Here is a 13,927-nt window from a genome sequence, read left to right as displayed (position 1 = left end):
GCAATGAATTCCTCAAGGCCATGGTGTTGGCCTCTTGTGACTTGTCATCCTTTTCATTGGCTTACCTCATTTTATTAATTGTGATGCATTTGTGTTTTTTTAAATGTATCCTGCTTTTGCAAATACCTAAATTACATTTCTTTAAAAAAAGTTTTTTTTTTTTTTAAGAATGAGTTAAAATACTTGACTATGAGAAGTCGAGTTGGGGTAGGGAGGTGGGGTGGGGTGATATAATGCACAGAGCACTGGGCTGGGAGCCAGGAAGTTCTGAATTAGAATCCTGCCTCAGAGACTTACTAGATCACTTACTAGTCACTGAACTTTTCTGGGTCTCAACTTTCTCATCTGTAAATTGGGTGCTAAAATATCTGATAGGGCCCACCTCACAGGGGGATGATGGGGAAGAAATGAGAACGTATGGAAAGTGTTCTGCAAACCTAACTGCTGTATGTAAATATCAGCTATTGTTATTAATTATTAATTTTATTACTTAGAATGTTGGAATCCGAAGGAGGCTTTGAAAAGATCAGCCGACTGAACCCACCTACTCACTCACGCATTCATTCATCTACTCAACATTTATTAAATGTCTCCTTTGTTAAGAGAACAGGGTTAAGATCTGGGAGAAATGAAAGATGAAATCAGACATGCTCCCTGATCTCCTGGATTTTATATTCTAACTGTAAGGACGAGAACACTGAGATGTGTGGGGGCTTAAGAGACTATTGCCAGAGGGGGGATGTGAAACCCTGGTCTTCCTGACTCCTGGTCGGGTCCTCCGTCCCCCACCCCAGGCTACCTAGGGGAAGCTGATTAAAGGCTGAGTTGTATGGCACATGATGTAGTTGAATGAAAACATGGGGTTTGGAGTTAGAAGACCTGGGGTCGAATCCTGGCTTTGCCGGATACAATTTGGCAAATCACTTCTGCTCTGTGGGCCTCGGTCTCCTTATCTGTAAAAGTTGTGAGGCATCTGCTGTGTGTCACACACTGCACTTGGTATGAGAGATACAAGGAAAGGCCAAAATCAGCCCCACCCTCAGGGAACCTACAGCCTAATGAGGGTGTGCAGTTGAGGTCCTTTCAGGCCCCAGCCCCTTCCAGGCAGAACATTTTAGGATGCTGTGACCCGAAGGGCTGTGAGCTGAGGCAAAGAGAAATCAGGATGGCCAGGGAAACCTTTTCAGAGGCACTCAGGCCTGAATCAGACCTACAAGAATGAGTAGAAATTGCTTGGGTGTTTTAGGAGCAATAGTGTGAGCAAAGACTTCTGGGGAGATGGGGAGCAGACCGGGGTGGGGGGCTGGAGTCCTCTCTGACTCTGGGGCCACCCTGTAGGAAGGTACTGCCTGGGGGCCCACGGACTGTCCTATGTCTCCAAGTCAGCGCGTGTCTCTCTTGGCTTCCGTCTTGGCCTTGCCTCAGATAACCACCCTCCGCTCACCCCCTGGGGTTGGCATGGGGGAGAATGGGACCTTTGTCCCAGCCCTCTCCACGTGGCCTCATTCCTGGGGTCGGCCAGCGCCGCGGCTGCTGCCTGGGTTGGGAGGGGGGAAGGGAGGGATGATCCACCTTTCCGGCAGACAGCTGGGCCTGCTCAGGGTGTCAGCTGCCTTTCTTGGGCAGTGGTCCGTCAGGAAATAGCTCTTGTTTGGCACAGGGGCTGGGGGACCATCTGGTCAGGCGCAGGCAGGCCAGCTGGCTAGGGCTGGCAGGGGCTTGGAGACCTTGGGGTCATGGAGCTGGATAACTGGTTAGAGGCCTAATTCCCTAAACTGACCTAGCTCTTCCCCCTTAATCAGGCCCATCCAAGGGCAGGGGCTCTGCCCTCAGGGCCTCTTTATTCCCTACAGCCTGTCAGCCCCAGCCTTGTTGCTCATCATGGGAAGGTCTTTCAGGAATATTGGGCCGGCTTTCCCCCTTCAGGTCAAGGGGAGCTTGTGTTGTCCTGAATAGAGGGAGAGTCTCTGATGTGCCTGGAATCATACAATCCCAGGCCTGGAAGGCACTTTAGAAGCCTTCTATCCCAACTCTCCTATGAGGTGATCAACAAACACGTGTTAAATACCTAGAGTGTGCCAGACATTGTACTGGGTACTGAGGGTGCACAGACAAAAATAAGCCACCCCTGCCCTCAAGGAACTTACCTTCTACCATGGGAAACAGGATGTATGCATATTATCATATGCCAAGTATATGCAATATAAATAGAATGCAGTTGAGAGAAGGCACTAGCAATGCCTCCTGGGCATGAGGGAGGGCCAATGAAAAGGCACAGATGAGGGGTGCCTGTGTGAGGGTGCTATGTGTGTGTGGAAGAGAGTAGTGTCCAGTAAGGCTGAAATGATAGATTGGATTCAGATAGTGAAGGGTTTTAAAAACTAAACAGAGGTGTCTTTAGTGAATCCTAGAGGCAGTGGGGAGCCAAGGAGGTTTACTGAGCAAGCCAGTGATGGTCAGTCACAATGGCGGCAGTGGCTGAGAGGTTTGAGGCAGGGAAACTGATTAGGAAGAGAGAGTGTAATAAACTGGGCAAGAGCAGATGAGGGCTTACCCTGAGCTAGTGGCTGTGTGAGGAGTGGGAAGGTGTTGGATGCTGAAGAGGGAGAAATGGTGAGATTTGGCCATTGTGGTGTAAGGGTAGTGAGTGAGAAGTGCAGGATAACACTGAGATTGTGAATGTGAGAGACTGGCAGAATGGTGCCTTTGACAGGAGGGAGGTTTAGGAGAGGGGAGGATTTGGGTGGGGGGGAGTTGAATTCCATTTCTAATAAATTGACCTAAGGGGGATCTCTGGAACATTCAATTTGAAATATCCAATAGGCAATTGGAGATGTGGGGCCAAAGTCCAGGGGAATGATTGGGCCTGGATGTGTACATCTGGGACTCATTGACGTGGAGGTGATAGTTAAGCCCATGAAAATTTGAAGACACCAAGAAGAATAGGCTGGAACCTCGGGGAACATCCCCACGTAGGGTCATGATCGAGATGATAAACCTGCAAAGGACTCTGAGAAGGTGCAGTTAAACACGTAGTAATGGTTCAAGGTCTCAGAAATCCAGGAGGAAAGGGTGGTCCACTGTCTTAAAACTCTATTCTTCTTTTTTTGGAGGGGGTGAAGGCAAGGCATTTGGGGTAAGTGACTTGCCCAAGGTCACACGGCTAGTAAGTGTCAAGTGTCTGAGGCCACATTTGAACTCGGGTCCTCCCGACTCCAGGGCTGTTTGTTACTCTGTGCGCTACTATGCCACCTAGCTTCCCCTACTTCCCATTACTCTCTGCTGCCTACTGCCATCAATGAGTGGAGAGCGGTAGACATGCCACAGGCAATGTCTCCCAACTGGGAAGAACAGTTAGCAAATTCGTGAGTCAGGGTCCAGTTTACTGGCCTACTCTGAAAGATAATCAATTAACTAATGAGCATTTATTGAGTGCCATTCCATTAGGCACTGAGTCGGGAGATACAAGGCCATAAGACATGTTCTGTGCCCTTGAGGAGCATGCAGTGTTATTGGAAAGAGAATGATTGGTCTGGTAGCCTGGATTCAGTTGTGAAAGGCATTGTCTTCCATTGCTAAGATGGGGAAACTGAGACCCGGATACGTGATGTGACTTGCCCACTGTTAATTGCACAGTGATCACAGATTGAGCTGGACCGGAAGCCAGACACAATCTTTACCTCCTTTCCCCCTTCAAGGTGCTGAATTATGAAGTACAGGCTCTAGGTTCTCCCGGGGTTCAGAGAAGGACAAGAAAGTGGTTCATTTGGGGGAGCTCTCATGGCCAGATAGAAGACGGGCTATCTCAGTATCGGGTGAGTCCTTTGGTGTGAAGGGCCAAATGCCTTTTTTGTTTCCTCAGGTTTGCTGAAGACTTTCTCACGGGCAGAGGATCTTAGTGACTTCTAGGCTCGTTTTTCAGAGGCTTTGTTGCTGTTGTCATCTAAGAAATGTAGCTGTTGCTTGCCCAGATCGTCTTAGTTAAAATTAAGAAGTGATGAGTCACGATTAAAAAAATAGGTCAGTTCACCGATTTGCTAATTGTTCCCCTTTGCTGTTGAATGATGACATCTGCCTGGAGGGAGGGAGGCCTAATTGAGGAGCACTGGATTTGGAGTCAGAAGCCTCCAAGGGGGAGATGTCTAAAGAGACTCATGCAGATGGCCAGGGAGCTACTTGAGCCACATAGATTATTAAAAAGACTCGGAAATGAGGGCAGTCGTGAAAGGCTGAATATAGCTGCACACACCCGGAGGAGGGTGAGGCTGGTGGCTCTCTTTGAGCTTGAGGGCTCTGAGCTGCTGAAGTTGATCAGAGTCTGAACCAAGTGAGGCATCTATGGGGGGGGGGGTCACCTGGATGCAGGGGCCCTGCGCCAAGTGAGGTGCTTATGGGGGGGGATCTCTTGGATGCAGAGGTCCCACACCAAGTGGGGTGCCTATCCAGGGGTGCAGTTACCTGGATGTAAGGGCCCACCAGACTGTCTAAGGAGAGATGAACCAGCCCAGGTCAGAGCTTAAGTGCCAGTCAGCAGTGGGACAGGGCTTGTGCCTTGCAGCCTGGGTGACAAAGGAAGACTCAGCATGGGGTAAAAGGAAGAAAAAGATGACTATGGGTGTGGCAGGAGCCACTAAGGCTCACATGGCACAGGCGTGCGATGGGAATCAGTTCTTTGTAGAAAGTTACTTTGGGAAAAGAAGACAAGGATGTTCTCTGTGGGGGCTGTGGCAGCGCTGATGGACAAGGGCAGGACGCACAACTGCTCATCCCTTGTTTCGCTTCTGTTTTCCCTGCTAAGGAAAATGCTTTTGGGGCTGATGAGGAGAGAACAGGGTGGCTAATGAGGAGCTGGAATCCAGAATAAACAAGCTCATAGTAAGAAGTCAAGACAAGTCAGCAAACATTTATTTAACACCCGCTATGTGCCAGGCACTGTGCCAAGCACTGGGATACAAAGAAAGACAAAAGATAGTCCTTACCTTCAGGGAGCTTCTGGTCTAATGGGGAGACACTGGGCAAACCATTCTGTACAGACGAGATCCTGGGATCTGATCAGTTGAGGAACAGTGAGCTGGCATGAAGGGGATTGGGATAGGCTGCCTGTAGAAGGTGGGATTTTAGCTGAGACTCGAAGGAAGCCAGGGAGGTGGAGATGAGGCTGGAGAGAGTTTAAGGTGTGGGGGGGAGGAAGGGGGGAGGAGACAGACAAGCAGCCAAAGAGAACCTAACAGCCTTGGTGAATGCAGGTCACTGGGCCGAGAAGAAGGTTACTGAAAGAATGGAAAGGGAAGGGTCATGGAGAAATGAATAGCCAGCTGCCATAGGACCTGAGAAGAAGTGTCAACCTTCTAGAATGTGTTAATAAAGGGACAGATTATGAATATCTAGAAATACGACTCTCCATGCCCCCTGGCCACCTGGCCTGCCTGCCTGCGTCTGCTCAAATGGTTCTTGCCTGCTCAAATGGTTCTTGCGACTCCTGGGCCAAGTCAGCCTGCCACCCTTGCCCAGGGGGAAGGTTATGGCTAGATGTTAGTCCCCAGGTGAGTCAGCAGTTTGGTATGAATGGTATGAAAAGCTAATGCAAACTTTGGTTTCATAAAAGTAGGTGTTGGGACAGAAGAGGGAGGAGCTGGTCCTGTAATGTTCTTTCTTGGTTGGGCCACATGTGGCAGTGCTGTGTTAGTTCTAAGCACTCCATTTTGGGAAGGACATTCATCAAGTGGAGTGTGCTTCAAGGATGGTCACCAGGATGGGGAGGGTACTGGATGCCATGCTGCAGGAGGCCTACTTGAAAAAACTGGGCGTAGTTAGCCATGAGGAAAGGAGATGTAGGAGGAGACATTAGTTATTGGGGTTGTTACAGAGGAGAATTCTTATCAGGTCTGAGTTAGACTGGATGGCTTTGGTAACCTGGGTTTGAGCAGTATAATGCAGTAGAGGGGTAACTGGCCTCTAAGTCTGGAAGACCTTTGTTCGAGTACTGTCTTTAATACTTGCTGGCTGTGTGACTCTGGGAAAAATCACCTAAGCTCTGGGTGCTCTGGTCAAGTCTCTTAAGACAATAAGTTGCAGAGATGGAGCCACTTTGCGTTGATAGATTGGCTTTCCCTCTGCTGAGAGCTCCCTTCCATATCTTAACCACATTGGGGGGTTGTAGAAGAAGACTGGATTTGAGGTCAGATCCTTATTTTTCTGTCTACTACGAGGTGTGACTTGGGTCACTCTCTGGGCCTCAGTTTTCCTCATCTGTGAGATGTAGACCGACCTATCTCTAGCACGAATGATTATGCTGTCATCCTGGACTGTGTGGTTGGGTATGTGAATCCTGGCAATACATTCCTCACCAGGTGGTCCCGAGGAAAAGCACGTCGTAAACTGCCGAATGCTATATCAGTGTGAGTGATTGTGATTATCCCGTGAATCCTATGAAATCACACGAAGCAGGAAGACCCTTATGGTAGAGATGGAAGGCGCCTTGGAATGTAGAATGTTAAAAGTAGAAATTATTTTTGGAGCATTGAGATGGCCCCGCACTCCAAACTCTGCCCGGGATAGCCCTCTCTCCATCTGCCAGCACTGGAACGGGAGGGGACAAAATGGGGAGAGACTGTTTCCCCAGGAAAGTTCACCCCAGATGGTTGGCACTTGGAGCCAATAGAAGGAGTTGGTTGCTTTCCTTGAAATTGGCCAGCTTCCCAGAGCCGGGCCAATCTCCAAGATGGTGCTCCAGTGAGAGTGGGGGAGAGTTCATTCATTCACTGCTTTGCTTTGGAAAGTCAAAGAGGATACCACCCAGAGCGAATTTCTCATTTTCTGTCCCCTCAGATCCCATAGTTTAGCTCCATTTTGTACTGGAAAGTCACAGGGCAACATCTCACCCAGGCAAGTCTGTAATCTAGGGGTTCTAGACAACACCAAGCATGGACTGTTCTTCTCCTTATATTGGGTCTAAGGCCAGAACATGGCAACCAACACCAGCTACTCGTGGGACTTGTCTCTCCGGCTTGGGAATTGTCCTCCTGTCCCTTTGTGCCTGGCAGGGGCTGGGCACACAGTAGGTGCTCTGGGAAGCACTCATTATGTGATTTGAGTTGGGGGGAGGGGGGAGCTACCAAATCAGCTGGTTCAAATTGTGATTTTCTCTCTCCTAAGGAAAACCAGATGGGCCCCTTTTTCAGAGCGATTGCCCATTCAGGTGGAGCTGTCCTTTTCTGATTCTCTGTGCCTGGGGGAGATGGGAGAATGAGCTGGGCCTGGGGCAGAGCCCTTATTGCTGGAATTCCTGCCATGTAAGAGCCTGGAGGGGTGAAGGGTAGGGGGAGGGAGAGGGAATGAGAATGAATTTCCAAGCTATTCCCTTTCAGGTGCCTGCTGCAGTGGAGTGGCTGTCATCACCCATTTGGCTGGGGTTCCCATTCTGGTCATGTGCCAAGGGGTGTTTCCCCTACCAAAGGGCACACTTCATACATTCCTCTCTCAGCCCGCCAAAGTTGAGGAACAAGTTACTAGGGACCGAGGGAATGTCAATAAAAAAGTTGAACGGGACAGACGTTGCCAGGCTCGTGAAGCTTTGGAGATGGAAAGGAGCTTGTGGGTCACCTGATATAACCCCCTCATTTGACAGAGGAAACCAAGGCTCCCAGAGGTCGGATGCCTTGCCCTGAGTCCTGAGACGGGAGGTGGCAGAGCCAGCTTTGGCCCACTGCTCCTTGGGCTCCATCTTCTGCTCTGTCTGGGTGCCATCTTGCTTTCCTTCTTTCTCCAGCACCCACTGCCTCTGCTTTGGGCACGTGGGGGAAGGAGCATGGGGCGTGTTTATGGTTCTGAAGGGGCTGGCTGGATGATGTTGGGAACACCTTTATCTCTTGGGAATTCTCAGTCAGAGTTGGTAGGAAGCATCCCCCTCATCTTACTGAAATAGAGGTCCAGGCTGCTTAACTGACTTATCTATCAGGCTGCTTTCCTCCAGAAATTCCTTATTCTGCAAGATAGCAACTCTAAAACTCAGCTGGCTGTAGGACTTCATTATGCTCTGCGTCCTCCTCCTCCCCAGTTCTGTTTCTTTATATATGTTGTCTTCTCCCTTTAGATTGTAACCTCCTTGAGGGCAGGGACTATCGGAGGTTTTTCTTTGTACTCCCAGCACTTATCACAGTACCTGGAAGATAGAAGGAACTTAATGAATGTTAGGTGGCACATGGGCATTTAGTTGGCATAGTGAAGAGAGTGTTGGGCCTAGAGTCGGGAAGACTTGAGTTCAAATCCAGCCTCAGACACTTACTAGCTGTGCAACCCTGGGCAAATCACTTAACCCTGTCTGCCTCAGTTTCCTCATCTGTAAAATGAGCTGGAGAAGGAAATGGAGAATCACTCCAGAATCTTTGCCAAAGAGAACCCCAAATGCTCTCAGGAAGAACCGGACACAACTGAATAACTATAGTAAATGTTTATTGATTCTGACTCTTATTCACAGTTATTCAAGTCTTTCCCCATTAGACTGTAAGCCCCTTGAGGGCAGGGATTGTCACATGCCTTTCCTTGTATCCCAGCACTTAGCACAGTGCCTGGCACATAGGAGGCGCTTAATGAATGTTTATTGACTCTGAGTCTTATCCAGGGTCACGCCACAGCGTCCTGTTACCTGTCAAACAGGTAAACAGTGTCCAAGGTGGGATTTGAACGCAGGTATTCTGACTCCAGAGCCTGTGCTCATGTACAAGTGGGAAGGCAAAGGCGAGGTCAGAGGGTGGCGGTGGTGGTGTGGAATAAGGTGGCTTTGTCCCCATTTGGAAGAGCCTGTGGGCCTGGTCATGCCCTGCTTGCTGGTCTCTGTGCTGCGTCTTCCTGCTCCTCCCTCTGTGGCTTTGCATGCATGGTCTGGGTTGGCACCCCTTCTAATGCTCCTCCTGGCCCACACAGCTCTTTGCCAGCCTCAGCTCGGGTTGGGGGCCCTGCTGATCTCCCCAGCTCTTCCCAGTTTATCTCACTTTCTCCTCATCTTTGAAATGACTTTGTATTCACTTCCTGGTGTTCACTTGTCTCTCCCCCTTGGGATGAAGCTATTTCAGTTTTTTGCCCTGTCTGGTGCAGAAAGGAGCTGCTTAATCAATATTCATTGAACTGAATCAAATCCAGCCCAGTCCTTTCACAGATGTGGGAACTGAGGTGGAAGGGAGGGGAAGTTGCAGAGTCACATTTGAACCCAGGGCCTCTGTCTCCAAGCCCAGCTCCTGGGCTGCTGTACCAAGCTGCCCTCGAGGTCTTCCTGCTCTGGGGGGGGCAGGCGGTGTTTAGGTGGCTTAGGAATCCTGCCAGGTGGAGGCGACCCAGAGGGGCTGAGCTCAGGCCATTTCTGGGTGAGGGCTTTGGGTGTGGGGTGTGTGCCTGGGCAGATGGATGCTGCTGGCCCAGTAGCTTCTCCCCGGGCTTGGAGCAGCCAGCATGGGTGAAGCTCGCCGAACCATTAATAACTTTCCTTTGGAATCTGGTTAGCTTAACCGGTGTCAGATCTGTCAGTCTGAGAGTGCTTGTTCTCATTTTTTGGCCTTATGAACATTGATTTAGATTAAGTATTACCCTGTTTTTGGCTTTATTATGCTGATGTAATTAAAACTCCAGGATTCTCTAGCTTGAGGCTCTGTCAGGCCTGGAATGCAGGCTCAGCTTGGATTAATCTTTATTAAACGAGGATTATTTCTGGGGGTGAGAGACAGCAGCCTTTCGGGGGTGCTTCCGTCTTTCCCTTCTCCTCCTCGGGATTAGTATAGACTCCACAGATCAGGGTGCCTGGGGCGTGGGGGCTGACTCCGGCAGCATCGGTTCCCTGGGTTCACGGCAGCCTAACAGCTTGCCAGTCTTCCTCCCTGACTCCTCCAGGAAGATATTTTGGGGCCAGGATGTCTGTTTGACTCAACAACGCCTCTTTCGAGTCCTTGGGATCATTTCCCAGCTTCTGGGGATTCATCACCCGTTTCCTTGATTTACCCCTCGTCTCTCCCATTTGCTTCTACCCCCATCCTCTGGGATGCCATCTAGAAATGATTAGATGTTCAGAGATTTGTGGGATTTCATAAACCTTGGAAAGGATTTTTTTAAAGTAGTTTCTATAGTTAAGTCAGTTGGGAAGTAGTTATTAAATGCTTGCTATGTGCCAGGCACTGTGCTAATTGCTAGGATACACATGAAGGCAAAAACCTCGATTGAAGACTGGATTGGAGGAGCCTGGAGACCAGTTAGAAAGCTGTTGTAACAGTCCAAGCAAATTAAACATCCTCCCCCCTCCCTCCCTCCCTCCTCCTCTCCCCTTCATCCCCCCTTTCACTTTCTCTTTCTCTCTGTATATATCCTTTGATCCATTGATACTGCTACTAGGTCTACACCCTAAAGAGATCAAAGAACTTATAGCTGTTCTTTTTGTGGTGGCAAAGACTCGGGATGCCCATCCGTTGGGGAATGGATGAACACGTTATGCTATAGGAATGTGAAAGAATACTATTGAGCTGTAAGAAATGATGAGGGGGAGGGTTTCAGAGAAACTTGGGAAGACTTGTATGAACTGATGCAGAGTGAAGTGAGCTGAACAAGGAGAGCACTTCTGCATAGTAACAGCAGTGTTGTAAAGATGATCCACTTTGACAGACTTAGCTACTCTGATCAACACAGTGACCCACCCCAGTTCCAAAGGACTCATGATGAAACAGGTTGTCCATCTCCAAATAGAGAGTTGATGGACTCAGTGCATAGTGAAGCATGTTTTCTTCTCTTTTTTCTTCAATGTGGCTAATATGGAGATTTGTTTTGTATAATAATAATAATAATAATAATAATAATAATAATAATAATAACCCAATTATAATAATAATCCAAGCAAGAGGTGATGAAGTCCTGAGCTGGGGTGGTGATGATGTGAGTGGAGGGAAGGGGATGTGTAGGAGAGACTGTGGGAAGATGAAAAGGATGGGATTTGGCGATGGCTTAGATCTGTGGGGTGAGAGTTAAGGGTCAAGGTTAACACTGAGCCTGGGTGACTGGGAGGAGTATGATGATGTCCTCAATAGTAATAGGACAGATGAGAAGGAAGGAGAGTTTGGGGAAATAGATAATGAGTTCTGTGTTGGACTTGCTGAGGGTGAGATACCTAACAGGACATTTAGTTTGCAGTGTCCAGGCGGCCCTTGGTGATAGAGGATTGTCCCTCGTTTGAGAGATTGGGGCTGGGTATCATCTTTAGAGATGTTCATTGAACCCGTGGGAGCTGATGAGATCACCCCGTGAGATTATAGAGAAAAGAGGACTCAGGACAGAGCCTTGGAGGGGGACACCCCAAGTTTACCCCATTTGGGTAAACTGAGGCCCAAAGGAAGGTTAAGACACTTGCACAGGACTATCTGTACAGGTTCTCTGACTCCAGGTTTGGGGCCCTTTTCAGTCTGCTCCTCTTTTCTTTCTCTGTAGTCTGTGAGCTTCCTTGATGGCTGTGTCCATGTCTAGTACTGCTTTGTATCCCTGGAGAGGACTGTTCTCATGGGTGTCTGTGTGTGTGTGTGTGTGTGTGTGTGTGAGAGAGAGAGAGAGAGATCACTGGCCCTGAGGTTTATTCAGTGATGACCAGGTCAGAGACCTCCGTGGGAGGGGGGGGATGGCTTGAGGTTTCTTTGCTCGACTTCCCCCTCCTCCCCTTTGCTCTTGTGTTGGTGAAGCAGAGGCTGGCCCTCCCTTCACTGCCCCCTTCCTGCTCCACAGCTCCACAGATCCCTGTGGGTGGCTTGGGAAGTGGGAGGGTGAAACATAGACCATATGCCAAATTCCTCTGGGTGGTTTTGCTGAGATCTGCTGGATCTCAAATGCATTGGTTGTTCTGTGGGGGAAGGGATCCCCAAAACCAGGGTAACAGAGGAGACTATACCTGACCTGGTCCGTTGTTAAGAGCCCAGGACCAGGAGAAAGGAGAGCTGAGGTTATGATTCCGACTCTGCCGTTCACCAGCTGGGTGATGGAGAGAAAGCTTCTTCTTTCAGGCCTCAGTTTCTCAATTTGTTATGTGTAGACAGGGCTGATAGATTATTTAATAGGTGTGAAAGTACCTATAAAAACATAATGCATGAGGAAATGATTGGCCCCAGCAAGTCAAAGAAACACAGACATCAGCTGTGGTGGGCGTATTCACTGTCTGTGTGCCAGGGCCCACTGCTCCTGTTCACTGTCTCCAGAACACCTCTCCTCAGTGAGAAGAGGGGCTATGTATAAAGAAAGCTCAGTGTTTTCATGAATGAAATATGGCAGGAATGTTTGCTGACCACTTAATTCCCTGGGATGGGCCCAGGCAGGCTGTTGGTGAGTGAGAGCCAAGCCTCAGCTGCCTGCAAGGCCAGGGTGGGAGGAGAAGCAGCCGACTAGGGTGCATTTATGTCTGGGAGGGAGGGACCTGGGGGCGGGCAGGGTGTCCCAGTCACAGGGCCCAGCTGTTGCCCTGCAGAGGTCACAGCTCTGCTCCCCAAGGACAGAAGGATGCAGATTCTTTTGAAGAGCAGCTGTTGGTAGGCAGAGCCAAGTGGGGAGTGCAGGGGGTGGGGAGCAGAGAGGTATCTGGAATGTACCTTGTGTGCACAGACCTTCCACTGAAGAGGAAAGGCAGGTCTTTTCAACCTACTTTGGCTGATATCAGACCCCTACCTGGAAAGGGCCTTAGAACGTAGAATGTTAGAGCTGGGAGGAACCTTAGAATATGGAGTATTGGAGCTGGGAGGAACCATAGGAAATAAAATGTTCCAAGATTCCAAGGGCCTCAGAACATGTGTGCCAGAGCTAGAGGAGACCTTACAACGGAATGTCAGAGCTGTGAGGGACCTTAGGAACCAAGAGGTGGAAGGGACTTTAGACTAGAAAATATTTTCAGGACTTTAGAGAATATGGAATGTCAGAGCCTCAGACTATAGAACATTAGAACTAGAAAGAACCTTAGAGCCCAAAATGTTGGCGCTCAGAGGGACCTTAGAACATAGAATGTCAGTGGAATGTTTTAGTTGTAGGGGAAATCGAAGCATAGATTTGAAGAGCTTTTAGCTAACTTCAGGGTCATAGGATTATAAGTAGAGGACTGGAAGGGACCACCAGCCTCCCCATCTTACAGAAAGGAAAACTGAGCTTCAGAGAAAGAAAGAGATCAGTCTAAGGTCACATAGCTGCTTGAGTGTTGACTCTACCCAGTTTTCCTGACTCTTGCCCTAGGGTCCAAACCCTCCCTCATTCCATGTTTCTTAGACTCATTTTCAATAAACTGGTCAGTGTTGTATAGGAAAACAGCACACTCCTCGGTGGTACTTGTTGCTTGGTTTCGTAGGAGTTAGTCTTGTCTCCTCAGCCAGGCTCTGAGCTGGGGGTGAGTGGGTAGGGAAGGGATGGGAAGGGGGCAGGGATGGTGTCTTCTCTGCCACCCACAGTTCCTGGCACAGAGTCGAGCAATAGTGACTCCATAAAGGCCTGTGGCATGTACAAAAGGGGCCTGGGTGGGGAATGTGCCAAAGGCGCAGTTGGGGGCAAGTGTGGCAGGTGGTCATTCAGACAGACAGACGGCTGCATCTGTTCAAGTTATTTTTCCGCACCCCTTGAAATTCTCTAAAGAGGCCTGAGCTGTCAGATGCCACCTGTTGGCTTGTCCAGAGACCCTTGTGGGGCTGGGTCAGATCAGCTTTTGACTGAGGAGGCTGGGAAGGGAAGAGGGACAAGGGGAAGTCCTGGTATTCCCTTCATGGCCTTCTCAAATAACCCCTCTCTTTCTCCCCCTCCCCAACACCTCTGTCCCCAAAGCCCAGCAGGAGCAGACCTTGGAGGCTGGCAGGTTGTTCTTTGGGACTGGTCCCTGAGCTGTGGAGGATCCCTGTGGCCCACACGTTCCCCTCAAAGGTGGAGGGGAGCCAGGAAGCTC

Source organism: Trichosurus vulpecula, chromosome 9 (assembly GCF_011100635.1).
Source record: "Trichosurus vulpecula isolate mTriVul1 chromosome 9, mTriVul1.pri, whole genome shotgun sequence".
Taxonomy (NCBI): domain Eukaryota; kingdom Metazoa; phylum Chordata; class Mammalia; order Diprotodontia; family Phalangeridae; genus Trichosurus; species Trichosurus vulpecula.
The sequence above is the reverse complement of the archived record's forward strand: the minus strand, read 5'-3'. Positions refer to the sequence as shown.